Source organism: Lissotriton vulgaris, chromosome 4_1 (genome assembly GCF_964263255.1).
Source record: "Lissotriton vulgaris chromosome 4_1, aLisVul1.2, whole genome shotgun sequence".
NCBI classification, from domain to species: Eukaryota; Metazoa; Chordata; class Amphibia; order Caudata; family Salamandridae; genus Lissotriton; species Lissotriton vulgaris.
This window is the reverse complement of record NC_141691.1, coordinates 982,008,184-982,022,432: the sequence shown is the minus strand read 5'-3', so window position 1 is coordinate 982,022,432 and position 14,249 is coordinate 982,008,184.

The window sequence follows — 14,249 nt, the reverse complement described above, 5'->3', positions numbered from 1 at the left end:
GAATAGCGTCTCAAAGGCGGATTCCGCTGTGAGGATATTGATCCTTTTTGCTGTGTGCTTGTTCTCTTTCATTGGCTAATGCCATTAGTACTGCTTTCACAGTATTTTCTGTTGGACTGAATGTTTGTTCTGCTTGTGTGTACAAGTGAGATTTAATTGAAATTGGTACCTTTTCTCCCTCATTAGAGGTTAGGTACATGAATCCGCATCTTCCTGGGATGACTCGGATTACAAGATTGCGTGTGTTGTCACGTGTATCTAATTTTGTTTTTGCTAACATGTCTGTTTGCAGTGATCTCAAAATTTCTGTGTGTTTTTGAGTCCAGGTGATTTGTTTAAAATCAGGTTTAATTAGTTCATAGAGAGGTTTAACCCTCTCCGCATAATTTAGAATGTAAGTTCTTCCGAAATTCAGAAAACCTAGAATCGATTGTAAGTTCTTCAGCATTTTTGGAGCTTGGAGTACAGCGCACTTCTCTAAGAAGTTGTCCGCTAGGCTTTTTCCTTCACTTGACAATTTGTATCCTAAAAATAATACTGTCAGATGGGCAATTCGAGACTTTTTTAAGGTTGGATTTGTAACCCTCTGCTGCGAACCCAAGCATAATGGTGTTCACTCTTTTCAAATGAGTCTCCAAGTCGTCGTCTGTGAGATAGATATCATCTACGTAAGATAATGCCTCATCATCATATATTTGTAGTAACTCTGTTACTCTAGCTGAGAATAGTCCTGGGCTGTTCTTGAATCCCTGTGGGAGCCTACAGACATTTTTCTGTGACCCCATTACTGAGAAAGCGGTCAAGTATCTGCTTTCTGGTGCAATGTTTTGACAAAAGAAACCGTTAGATATGTCTAATGTCGTTTTATATTTTTTCCTAACTATGTTATTCATTAGTGCAGCACTATGCGAATTTTGTACTGCAAATGTTTTACAACATGCGTTAAGGTGTCTGTAATCCAAAACTAGACGATATGAATTGTCTGGCTTGGAGACAGGAAACAAAGGATTGTTCATTTGAGAGGTGCATGTTTCAATCACCCCCTGGTATTCAAGTTGATCTAAAATCTCCCGGACTTGTTTTTTAGCTTCTTGCTTAATGGGATACTGCCTTTGTGCAGTCGGTTGACTTTTTAACTGGATTTTGTGAGGAGGAGAGTCCTCATCCCATTTTACATGATTTTTATATAATGCTGGTGCCTGGGCTACTGCCTATTTCCTTGCATAAGTATATTTTTTGTGAATCGGAATGTGATTCGAGAAGGCAGGAATAATCATTTCTTCGCCACGAGGGCACTCCCTGACAAACTCTGGCGGCCAATCTTTTTCAGCTAACAGAATGTCATAGCCTTTTGAGAGTTTATCCCAAAATAGACCCCTTATTTTCCTAGTCTTATCACCCTCTATACGCAATGTTATTTCGTATATCTAATGGGGCTCGCTAACTCTGGTGTCGGCAGTTTCAACCTGAATGTATTCATTCGTATCCACTGTCTCCAGATGACTCATCAGGATCTTGCGGGCTATAGTGATTTCTGCTGCACTGTCTAGCATTGTCTGTGCCCACTCCCCGTTTTTCAACTGTGTCCTCAGTATTCTCGGCATGGTTGATTACTCTAATACTGGCTACCTTCTTTTTCGGAAATTGAGATTTTTTACTCTGAGCAGGTTCCTTGTCTTTAGACTTGGTGTGCTCTCCTGGGTCTGACCGTCCTCTTCTTTCTGATTTCTGCGAAAAAGATCGAGAGGGACGTGTATCAATAATTTGATATCTATCAGGCTTCTTCAAATTATCCCTATTTCTAAGGTTGTATCTTTTCTCAGAGGGCTCCCTCTGGGGAGACTGGTGTTCTCGAGTCGGAGTTCTGTCCCTCCGCCGAGGAGACCTTCCTCTGGACTGGAAAACTTTTTCTTTGGGAGGGGATTGTTTATTTCCATCCCAGCTCTTTTTAGGAGTATTTAAATTATTTTTAATAAATAATTTTACAGGATTTTTGAGCAGTTGGGGCTTTACTGGTTTTCCACCCAAGCTGTCTCTACCTAATTCTTCATAGCATTTTTCTATGATTCTGGCAAGCTCAATTGGTTGATCTGTTATATCTGTTTCCTTCAACTTCTGGCGGATCGCCACAGATGCTGCTTCTCCTTTAATGTTGGCTAATAATATAGCCGAGACCTGCTTGAAGTCTTTCAGTAATTTCATACCAAGAGTTAAAGCAGGTTCTGGACCTTATTCATTTTGAATCTGTTTTAGCACTTCTGGTATTACCGCCATAGACGGAACACCATGTGTTTTTGTGTAAATGGAAGCAAAGACTGTACCCCAAGTGTCACAGTCCTCCATATGTGGTGCGACCCCCATAGGAAGGCAGATGGTCAGGATCCTGTGTTTCTCAATAGGGGTGGTAATCAGAAATACTGCCTCTATTTGAGTGATTTTCTGCGCTAACCAGAAAGGAATTTGTTCCCGTTTTATGGGTGTTTTACCAAGACATGACTGTATGTTCTGTGGTGTAATTTTATTTGTGTTCCCCTGATGAGGGGTCAGCTGTGGTGTATTAACAGCTGTTTGGACTGTAGCAGTCCGCATTACATATTGGACTAATTGCCTATGTATTTTGATTAATGTTTTTAGCTGTGCTAAAAGTTCTTTTCTAGACATTTTATCAATGTCCGGATGTGGTGTGTAGCTGGCTAGAACCGGCCACGTTGCTCCTGGTCTACCTAGTGGACCGAGTCTGGTAATATGATCATTATGTTTTAGGGTGCCATTAAACCAGAGCAGGTGCTCTTGGAATTTTAATGGGATTTCAATCTCCTCGAAAGGAGCGTACTCTCCCGGGGATCCTCTATTTTGTAATAGTGGAACTCGTGTGTTGCAGCGTTTGCCGCTGGAAATTTTATCCATGAATAGAATACCTCTGTCTGCCGATATGCGTGTGCCTCTATCACGAAGACGACTGTGCCACCTTGTGTGGTCAGTCCATTTTCTATAAGTTTTGACGTTATAGATTTTCTTAAATGTTCCGGGATGATTATCGCACCCGGTTCAGTAGCCCCTGTATTATCGGGACCCTGCTGAGTCGCATCTACTGCGGCTGCAGCCGTTCCGTTTTCTCCTGGCATTGTATAAATGCAAGGTTTGCAGAGCAGGTCTCCAAGGAGACAAAGATTAGGTGCATAATATTTTGGAACACTGTATCCTTCAACGTTGAATAAACCAGAGCTTTACATAGGAATCTCTTCCTACTAAGGTCGGGCGGATTTTAACCTTTCACCCACTCCAGACGTCTATTGGAGTATTTACGGGAGAAAGGGGTCTGTGTGAAAAATGCACGACTGAGTTACTCTAACGTCTTGCGTTAGTTTTATCGCCTTGCCAAACGTTTGGGCGCCATGTAGTGTAGTTCCTATTTTCCCAATAGGCCCTGCGCATTGGAATAACATAAACAGTAGTATGGACGTAGAAGTGCGGATCTTCCAGGTCTCCACTGACTATGCTAAACTTAATTGGGTTTGTTACCAACTAGCTCAGAGGTCACTGGAAACTTTCTTGACTGAATAGGAAGTGATCAGCTTCCCTGGTACAGACAAGAAGGGATTCAGTTTTCCAACAACCGCCTAAACATGACAACTTTGCTCCTTAGAATAAGAGTCAATCTCTAGAGTCGTGTGAAACAATAGACAGTTATTTTACTCAGTCAGTTTTGTGCATATTACTGTCACCAAAGTGCAGAGAATAGAGAGACGGGCGTTTTCAATGAAAAGGTATTATTTATTGAACAGTCTTTCTTCTCGTGCAAGAGAAATGAATTGCCACAATTGCAAGACTAGTTAATATAAAAAGTGCGTACAGTAAAATGAGGATTGCGAAATAATACTGTAAAAGCATTGATATGGTTTCTTAGCCATACAATGGTTTAAAATGAATAAAACATATATACATTCATATATACATTAGGCTAACGTACTCAACTGGTGCTTCTAACTACGCCTACCCCAGTGTACCCGACCTAAGCCTAATACTTGGGAGGGGAGTAAGTAAGTAGCAGTTTTAGTTAAGTTGGTTTTGCCAAGGTTTGCTTCAAGAATTCTCTCTAAGGGTTTAGTCAACACCATACCTCTGAAATAGAATGTTGGAGGTCTGGTATCTCCTTCCAGGGACTCGATATCCCAGTCACTCGCAGGAGTAGTCTGGAAACGCCGGAGCTGGATTTCTCGGCAGGAGAAAAGACAGCGTTTCTCTCAGCGCGTCGAGGAAGAGGAGGGGCAGCGTACGCGGGCAGCTTGCATCTGCTGGGCTCTTCAGGGGACAGCTGTTCTGCTCCTATGTGCACCACACCATCGTTCGCTCGTTAGCAGCGATAGCAGTAGCGATAGTAGCAGCCGTGTTAGGATCAGCTGCATCAGCCTTTGCTTAAGGCAACGTTGGTAATATTTATACCTGAAAGGTGCCGAGTTTGACATAAGTTTTTGGACATAGGACGTCAATAAAGATGTCACTAGGAAGTGATCGTCTCTCAGGGCTCATTAGAGTTCTATTACTAATCAAAACATAGCAAGCGGGGCTTTCCCAGGTTGCTGAGTTTTTATCTTGTTGAAGAACTCGGAGTGTAATCTAGGAATCTTAGATAGTGGCTTCTGCTGTGTCATTTGCATTAATGAGCTGCAAAGCAAGCTGCAGAGAAAGTGATTCTGAAATGTGGCTCTGATCGTGTGAGGCCAGAGACGAGTTTCTGAATATTGCATTTGATCGGTTATGCCAATATAGGGGAATAAATGGATTATAGCCGTATAGGGGCATAAGTTCACAGTATTGATCAGGGTCCTAGATTAAAACGCGACAGAAACTTGCTTGAACTCAGCCCTCTCGAAATAACATGTAACTTATTAATCAACATGTTTTGTATTATTAACAAATGCATTCCACAAAATTTCTAGCATCTACGGGAAGCTTGACAATGTGCTTTTACTAACAACAACCCGCGTGTCTTAAAATGGCTGCCGAAAAAGCAGGAACTTTTCTGCGCCTGGGTCTGCCACATCCACGTGATGTGTCATCTTTCTACTTTTGGAGGGAAATCTTTGCAGCTGCACACTAGTGCCAAAATGACTGCTTCATGTCTCACACATAAATACACCTGCTACTGCTATAACTAAACTTTGTTCATTCTGCTTAACTATTAACGCTATAGTTAAAATGAAGTAATGGGGTTAGAGTAGAAATAAGTGGTATACAGTGCATTCATTTATTTTTGCATTCTAATGTGTCTCTCTTTGACTTTATTAATAGCTTGTATTTGGGCCTGAAGGGTGACTTGTAACGCCGTATTGAATCTGCACTGCGCATGAACCAAAAGTACTGAGAAACCTCGAGTGGTAGCATTGAATTCGTGTCAAAGACTGTCTTGCCTGCAATGTTCCTGGGAAGCTTCCCGTTTGACCCCACAAGAGGAATACAACTTGCAAATTTGTTTTAACAATGTATATTATTATGAAATAATATTGCTGGGTGGAATAAAAGTGCATGGGAAAATAAGATTATGGGCAGGAACCTTGATCGAATAAATGAATGAAAAGGATTTCATATTGGTATGGTGTGATGACCTCTTCTTGCCTTTCTGACAAATCAAATGAAGGGAATAGACAAATTTGCAACACTGGGGCATGGTACATTGCCCTGGAAAATAGTACAACTAAGGTAGGCTTAGTCAGTTAGATTGTCCGACTTGTCACAGACCTGTCACTGACCCAACGTATGCTGAAGGAGAATTGTGAGCAGAGTGCTAGTTGAGCACTCTGTCAAAAGAATCGGAAGTTTTGCTGAGGGAGAAGATTCGATGACCCGGTCCGAGTGTTAGCCGCAGAAAGGGGTGTGACGCTGATGTTGCACTTAGCTGAGGTTACCTGTCCTGACCTGCACCTGTCCTGTCCTGTTGATACCTGATTTGTAGGGAGCCCATTTCTCTTTGTCCCAGCCTATGGCCAGGGTTGGTCCTCGCACCATTCTAGGTAAATATAATCTGTGTGGATATGTCCTTGTCAAGTCAAGTCAAGTCAGAAGATTTATATAGCGCACTACATACCCAGAGGGTCTCAAGGCGCTAAGGAGGGGGGGAGGATTACTTGTCAAATATCCACGTTTTAAGTTGCTTTCTGAAAGCTAGGTGGTTCTGGGTAAGGCGAAGGTAAGCGGGGAGTGAGTTCCATGTTTCAGCAGCCAGGTAAGAGAAGGATCTGCCTCCCATGGTGGTCTTGTTGATGCGAGGTACAGTGGCGAGGGCTTGGCTGGAGGAGTGTAGTTGGCGGGAGGGGGTGTAGAAGGACAGTCTTGAGTTGAGGCATTCCGGTCCGATGTCGTAAAGTGATTTGTGTGCGTGGGTTAGCAGTCGGAAAGTGATTCTCTTATTGACGGGTAGCCAGTGGAGGTCTTTCAGGTGACCAGAGATGTGTTCGTTGCGTGGGATGTCTAATATGATTCTGGCTGAGGCGTTTTGGATTCGTTGGAGTTTCTTTTGGAGTTTAGCGGTAGTGCCTGCGTAGAGGGTGTTTCCGTAGTCCAGTCGGCTCGTGACTAGAGCGTGGGTGACTGTTTTCCTGGTTTCGGTGGAGATCCATCGAAATGTTTTTTTGAGCATGCGAAGAATGTTGAAGCAGGATGAGGATATGGCGCTGACTTGTCTGTTCATTGAAAGTGAAGAATCCAGGATAACGCCTAGGTTCCGTGCGTGGTCTGTCGGGATGGGTGCTTTTCCAAGGGCTTCCGGCCACCAAGAGTCGTCCCATGCGGAGGGGGATGTGCCTAGGATGAGGACTTCTGTTTTATCTGAGTTCAGTTTCAGACGGCTGTGTTTCATCCATTCAGCAACTTCTTTCATTCCTTCGTGTAGGTTAGTTTTGGCGGTGCTGGGGTCCTTGGTGAGAGAAAGGATCAGTTGAGTGTCATCTGCGTAAGAGATGATGTTGAGGTTGTGTTGGCGGTAGGCATGGGCGGAAAATCCATTTCGCTCGCGGATTTTGCGGATTTTCGGTAAATTCGCAATCCGCGAGATTCGCGAATCTCCCGCAAAATCCGCAAATCCGCGAGCAGCGGATTTTGCTCGCACTGCTCGCACTGTTCGCGTGAGTTCGCAGGCTTCCCAGTACAACTTCGCGCCCCGCGAATAAGTGCCAAATTGCAGAAATACGATCTAATCAAAACTGAAACTACTTACCAGGTTCAAAAGTTCAGGCTCATCATTAGTAGCCATTTCCTGTAGTGCTTGCTGAGGGGCCCCTCCAGAGTTCAGTTGCCAGTTGCAACTATTATGTGACCCTGCTCTGAACCTCAGAATAGTTACACATATGCCACAAAGGTCCTGAATTACAGCTAAGGGAGACAAGCAGGAGCCAGGCTGGCAGTTCAAATCCATTAATCAGCCCCTAATTCATTATTGTCAGTTGGGGCAGGGCAGGTGTTGTAACTAATTTTGCAACAATGAAAGCACTTAGCAAGTGCAAAAGTTCACTAATCAGGAAGCACTAAGGAAGCAGGTGCCAGCTAAAAAAATATTCTGTGACACATTAATCAGCCCCAAATTAATTCAGGTCACTTGAGGCAGGGAAGGTGTGCTTGCGTTGCCACAATAATGTACACTGACTGGACAACCAGAGGGTGCTGTGATGAAACAGAGGGTGGCATGGGTGGGCCAGAGGGTGGCATGAGTAGTCAGAGAGTGGCAGTGGTGACAGAGAGTGGCAGTGATGAAGAAGAGTGTCCCAAACAGGCTGGACACGTAGAAACAACAAGTTCGCGAAACTTGCGACCCGACAGGTAAGTTCGCAAATTGCGAAATTGTAAAAACCCTCGCGAACTGGCAGAAACACGGGCGAACACAAAAAAAAAAAATCCGCAAATTCGCGGGAATTCGCGGATTTGCTGATTGCGAGTTCGCAAATCCGAAAGCGAGATCCGCAAAATTCGCCCATGCTTAGTTGGCGGGCGATGGTCGCGAGGGGGCTCATGTATACGTTGAAGAGGGTGGGGCTGAGAGAGGATCCTTGTGGTACGCCACAGATGACTTCGGTGGCCTCGGACTTGAATGGTGGAAGGCGGACTCTCTGGGTTCTTCCGGTGAGGAACGAGGTGATCCATTCAAGTGCTTTTCCATGTATTCCGATGTTGCTGAGGCATTGTAAAAGGGTGCTGTGGCAGACTGTGTCGAATGCTGCAGAGAGGTCGAGGAGGATGAGGGCGACTGTGTCTCCATTGTCCAGTAGAGTTCGAATGTCGTCTGTTGCTGCGATCAGGGCGGTCTCAGTGCTGTGTTTAGCTCGGAAGCCAGATTGTGAGGAGTCGAGGGATTTGTTGGCTTCGAGAAAAGCGGCGAGCTGGTTGTTGACAGCTTTCTCGATGACTTTGGCCGGGAATGGAAGGAGCGAGATGGGGCGGTAATTTTTGAGTTCGGTGGGGTCCGCTGTGGGTTTTTTCAGAAGGGCTGTGAGTTCAGCGTGTTTCTAGTTTTCCGGAAAAGTGGCGGAGTTGAAGGAGCAGTTGATGACGTCTCGGAGGTGCGGTGCTATGACGGAGTCTGCTTTGTTGAAGATGTGGTGAGGGCATGGGTCTGTGGGGGATCCTGAGTGGATGGAGTTCATCAGGCGGATGGTGTCCTCAGTGGAGATTGGGTTCCAGTCGTTAAGGGTGTTCGCGGGGGAAGAGTGTTCAGCATGTGGTTGGGTGGGTTGGGCTCCGGGTTGGTTGTCGAAGCTGTTGTGGATGTCTGCAATCTTGTTGTGGAAGAATGAGGCTAGGGAGTCGCAGAGGGCTTGAGAAGGGGTGATGTCGTTGGAGTTGGCCGAGGGATTGGAAAACTCCTTGACGATGTTGAAAAGTTCCTTGCTGTTGTGGGCGTTGTTGTCAAGTCGATCCTTGAATGCTGTTTTCTTGGCCTTTCAGATTAGTTGGTGGTGAGTGCGGGTGGCGATTTTGAAGGCGTCCTTGGTGCTGGTGGTTGGGTCTTTTTTCCAAGCTTTTTCCAGGGTGCGGCAGAGTTTCTTGGACTTCTTAAGATCATCGTTGAACCATGAGGCCTTCTTGTTGCCAGGTTTGCTTTGACGTTTTTTCAGTGGTGCTAAGGTGTCGGCGGTGTTGGATAACCATAGGGTGAAGTTGGCGGCGGCTAGGTTTGGGTCCGAGGAGTGGGCTGGGGTGTTTAGAAGGAGAGATGAGGAGATCTGGTCGGTGGTGATTTTGTTCCAGTTTCTTTGCAGAGTTGGTTGGAGGTGGTTGGTGGGTTTGGGCTTGTTGTAGGTGAAGTGAACGCAGCTGTGGTCAGTCCAGAGGAGATCCGTAGTGTGGCTGAAGGAGACATGATTGCTGGAGGTGAAGATGGGGTCGAGTGTGTGACCTGCGATGTGGGTGGGGGAAGTGACCAGTTGTTTAAGTCCGAGGTTGGCGAGGTTGTCCAGGAGGGTGGTGGTGTTGCGGTTGTTGATCTTTTCAAGGTGAAAGTTGACCTTGTACCGTTTCCCTTTCTCACCCTTCCCAGGTACCAATGTCTAAAGGTTCATCTTTAAAGTCTTGCAGAACTATTGTTTTAATAATTATTTTCCTACTTGAAAGAATTTTAATCTCATTTGTATGGTTCATGATTCACAAGATCTTGCATAGATAAAGAGTTTTAAACTTTCTCCTGAGTCAGTGGTTATTTCATAAAGGTAAATGTTATTTTACTACCTATTATTCTAAGATCCTTTCTGAGCCATAGGACTTCGTGTACAGGTGAGTCAAGTCAAGTCAAGTCAAAAAATTTGTATAGCGCGCTACATACCCAGAGGGTTTCAAGGCGCTAAGGAAAGGGGAGGAGGATTATTTGTCAAATATCCACGTTTTAAGCTGCTTTCTGAACGCTAGGTGATTCTGGGTGAGGCGAAGGTAAGCGGGGAGTGAGTTCCATGTTTTGGCAGCCAGGTATGAAAAGGATCTGCCTCCCATGGTGGTCTTGTTGATGCGAGGTACAGTGGCGAAGGCTTGGCTGGAAGAGCGAAGTTGGCGGGAGGGGGTGTAGAAGGATAGTCGAGAGTTGAGGCAATCTGGTCCGATGTCGTAGAGTGATTTGTGTGCGTGGGTAAGCAGTCGGAAAGTGATCCTCTTATTGACGGGTAGCCAGTGGAGGTCTCTAAGGTGACCAGAGATGTGTTCGTTGCGTGGGATGTCTAATATGAGCCTGGCTGAGGCGTTTTGGATTCGTTGGAGTTTCTTCTGGAGTTTAGCGGTGGTGCCTGCGTAGAGGGTGTTTCCATAGTCCAGTCGGCTCGTGACCAGAGCATGGGTGACTGTTTTCCTTGTTTCGGAGGGGATCCAGTGGAATGTTTTTCTGAGCATGCGAAGGATGTTAAAGCAGGAAGAGGATACGGCGTTGACTTGTCTGTTCATTGAGAGTGAAGAGTCCAGGATGACGCCTAGGTTCCGTGCGTGGTCTGTCGGGATGGGTGCTTTTCCGAGGGCTTCCGGCCACCAGGAGTCGTCCCAAGCAGAGGGGGATGTACCTAAGATGAGGACTTCTGTTTTGTCTGAGTTCAGTTTCAGACGGCTTTGTTTCATCCATTCTGCGACTTCTTTCATTCCTTCGTGTAGGTTAGTTTTGGCGGTGCTGGGATCCCTGGTGAGAGAAAGGATCAGTTGAGTGTCATCCGCGTAGGAGATGATGTTGAGATTGTGTTGGCGAGCGATGGCCGCAAGGGGGCTCATGTATACGTTGAAGAGGGTGGGGCTGAGTGAGGATCCTTGTGGTACGCCGCAGATGATTTCAGAGGCCTCGGACTTGAATGGTGGGAGGCGGACTCTCTGGGTTCTTCCGGTGAGGAACGAGGTGATCCATTCTAGTGCTTTTCCTTGGATTCCGATGTTTCTGAGGCGTTGTAAAAGGGTGCTGTGGCAGACTGTGTCGAAGGCTGCAGAGAGGTCGAGGAGGATGAGGGCGACTGTGTCTCCGTTGTCCAGTAGAGTTCGAATGTCGTCTGTTGCTGCGATGAGGGCGGTCTCTGTGCTGTGTTTGGCTCGGAAGCCAGATTGTGAGGGGTCGAGTGATTTGTTGGCTTCGAGGAAGGCGGCGAGCTGGTTGTTGACAGCTTTCTCGATGACTTTGGCCGGGAATGGAAGAAGCGAGATGGGGCGGTAGTTTTTGAGTTCGGTGGGGTCTGCTGTTGGTTTTTTCAGAAGGGCGGTGAGTTCAGCGTGTTTCCAGTCTTCCGGGAAGGTGGCAGAGTTGAAGGAGCAGTTGATGACGTCTCGGAGGTGCGGAGCTATGACTGAGTCTGCTTTGTTGAAGATGTGGTGAGGGCATGGGTCTGTGGGGGATCCAGAGTGGATGGAGTTCATCAGGCGGATGGTGTCTTCAGTGGAGATTGGGTTCCAGGCGTTAAGGGTGTTAACGGGGGGAAGATGGTCAGCAGATGGTAGGGTGGGTTGGCTTCCGGGTTGGTTGTCGAAGCTGTTGTGGATGTCAGCAATCTTGTTGTGGAAGAAAGAGGCCAGGGAGTCGCAGAGGGTTTGAGAGGGGGTGATGTCGTTGGAGTTGGCCGAGGGGTTGGAAAATTCCTTGACGATGTTGAAAAGTTCCTTGCTGTTGTGGGCGTTGTTGTCAAGTCGGTCCTTGAATGCTGTTTTCTTGGCTTTTCGGATCAGTTGGTGGTGAGTACGAATGGCGCTTTTGAAGGCATCCTTGTTGTTGGTGGATGGGTCTTTTTTCCAGGCCTTTTCAAGGGAGCGGCACAGTTTCTTGGATTTCTTGAGGTCATCGTTGAACCATGAGGCCTTCTTGTTGCCAAGTTTGTGATGACGTTTTTTCAGTGGTGCTAAGGTGTCGGCGGTGTTGGATAACCAAAGGGTGAGGTTGGAGGCGGCTTCGTTGGCGTTAGAAGAGAGGGCTGGAGGGTTTAGAAGAAGCGATGAGGAGATCTGGTCGAAGGTGATTTTGTTCCAGTTTCTTTGCAGAGTTGGTTGGGGGTGGTTGATGGGTTTCGGCTTATTTCAGGTGAAGTGAACGCAGCTGTGGTCAGTCCAGAGGAGATCCGTAGTGTGGCTGAAGGAGACATGGTTGCTGGAGGTGAAGATAGGGTCGAGTGTGTGACCTGCGATGTGGGTGGGGGAGGTGTCCAGTTGTTTAAGTCCGAGGTTGGCGAGGTTGTCTAAGAGGGTGGCGGTGTTGCGGTCGTTGATCTTTTCGAGGTGGAAGTTGAGGTCTCCCAGGAGGATGTAGTCTTTGGAGGGGAGCGCGTGTGGGGTGATGAAGTCCGTGATGTCTTCACTGAATTTTGCGCGGGGTCCTGATGGTCTGTAGAGGAGGGTGCCTCTAAGAGTTGTCTTGGGGTCGATGTGGATCTGGAAGTGAAGGTGTTCGGAGTTGGCGGGGTTGGCGTCAGAGCTGGTTGAGATGCGGATTGATTTCTTATGGACGATAGCTATTCCGCCTCCTGTATGGTCGGTGCGGTCCTTGCGTGTGATCTTATAGTCATCAGGGATAGCGATGGCGATGTCAGGGGCGGAGGAAGCGTTCATCCATGTTTCCGTTAGGAAGGCGACGTCAGGAGAGATGGTGTCTAGTAGGTTCCAAAGGTCAATGGCGTGCCTGTGGACCGAGCGGGTGTTGAGAAGGATGCATTCTAGGTGGTTGGGGTCGGGAATCTGTGGTGTGGTCGTAGCAGAGATGTTGTCTGTGCCGCGGAATTTGCAGGAGAAGCAGGAGAACGGTCCATGGGTGCGTCCGGGAGCGGCTTGGACGCAGTTGGGGGCGCGACCAGGGTTGAGGGCTAGGAGGGTGGCGGCATCGTAGGAAATGCGGGGGGGCTGGGAGGGACGAGGGACAGGGGGTCTGGCGCTGGGCGCGGTCCAGGCGCGGACGGGCGTAGACGGGCTTACCTTTGGCGCACCTTCGGCGAGGCCGAAGCGCGTGGACGCTGCGCGTTGGGACATCTGACATTAATGGACAGTGGAGGGGGCGGAGCGTGGGAGGGTCAGCAGGGAGGCGGGATCAGAGAGGCGGGTCAGGGGAGAGCCAAACACAAAATGGAGGAATGAAAGTAAACACAAACACCGAAGGCACAGTGCAATGTTCTCCAGCAATCTATCTAAGGCACCTAAAAGCTGCACGCAGTGTTACACAAACACAGAAGTCTAGGCGATGAATGAATACACAGCGCTAATAAATAAGCACAATTGGATTTCCTAGGTGCTACACGATAAAGATCTTCAAAGCGCAACAGTATCCAAGGCGCTGCAATGTAAATGTAAATGAGCGAGAGCTTCAAAGCGCGACTATGCACAGAGCGCGAGGCAGATAATGCTTAAGTTGTTATAGCGCTTCAAGAGTGAGGGCTTCACAGCGCGATTATGCACAGAGCGCGAGGCAGATGATACTTAAGTTTTTAGAGCGCTTCAAGAGTGAGGGCTTCACAGCGCGATTATGCACAGAGCGCGAGGCAGATGATACTTAAGTTTTTAGAGCGCTTCAAGAGTGAGGGCTTCACAGCGCGATTGTGTTGCCTGAGGCTGCGATATCAGGTGCAGTCGGGAGGTCGATGATTAAAGAGGTTTCAGCTGCGGGCAGTTTGGGCTGCAGAATGATCGAGCAGGGAGCGTGGTGGAGCAACCGTTCCGGACGGAATCCAGGCGGTCACAGCTGGGCTGGGACTGAGGAGGGTCAGCTATTCGTGTGTGGGAGGGTCAGCAGGGAGGCGGGATCAGAGAGGCGGGTCAGGGGAGAGCCAAACACAAAATGGAGGAATGAAAGTAAACACAAACACCGAAGGCACAGTGCAATGTTCTCCAGCAATCTATCTAAGGCACCTAAAAGCTGCACGCAGTGTTACACAAACACAGAAGTCTAGGCGATGAATGAATACACAGCGCTAATAAATAAGCACAATTGGATTTCCTAGGTGCTACACGATAAAGATCTTCAAAGCCCAACAGTATCCAAGGCGCTGCAATGTAAATGTAAATGAGCGAGAGCTTCAAAGCGCGACTATGCACAGAGCGCGAGGCAGATAATGCTTAAGTTGTTATAGCACTTCAAGAGTGAGGGCTTCACAGCGCGATTATGCACAGAGCGCGAGGCAGATGATACTTAAGTTTTTAGAGCGCTTCAAGAGTGAGGGCTTCACAGCGCGATTATGCACAGAGCGCGAGGCAGATGATACTTAAGTTTTTAGAGCGCTTCAAGAGTGAGGGCTTCACAGCGCGATTGTGTTGCCTGAGGCTGCGATATCAGG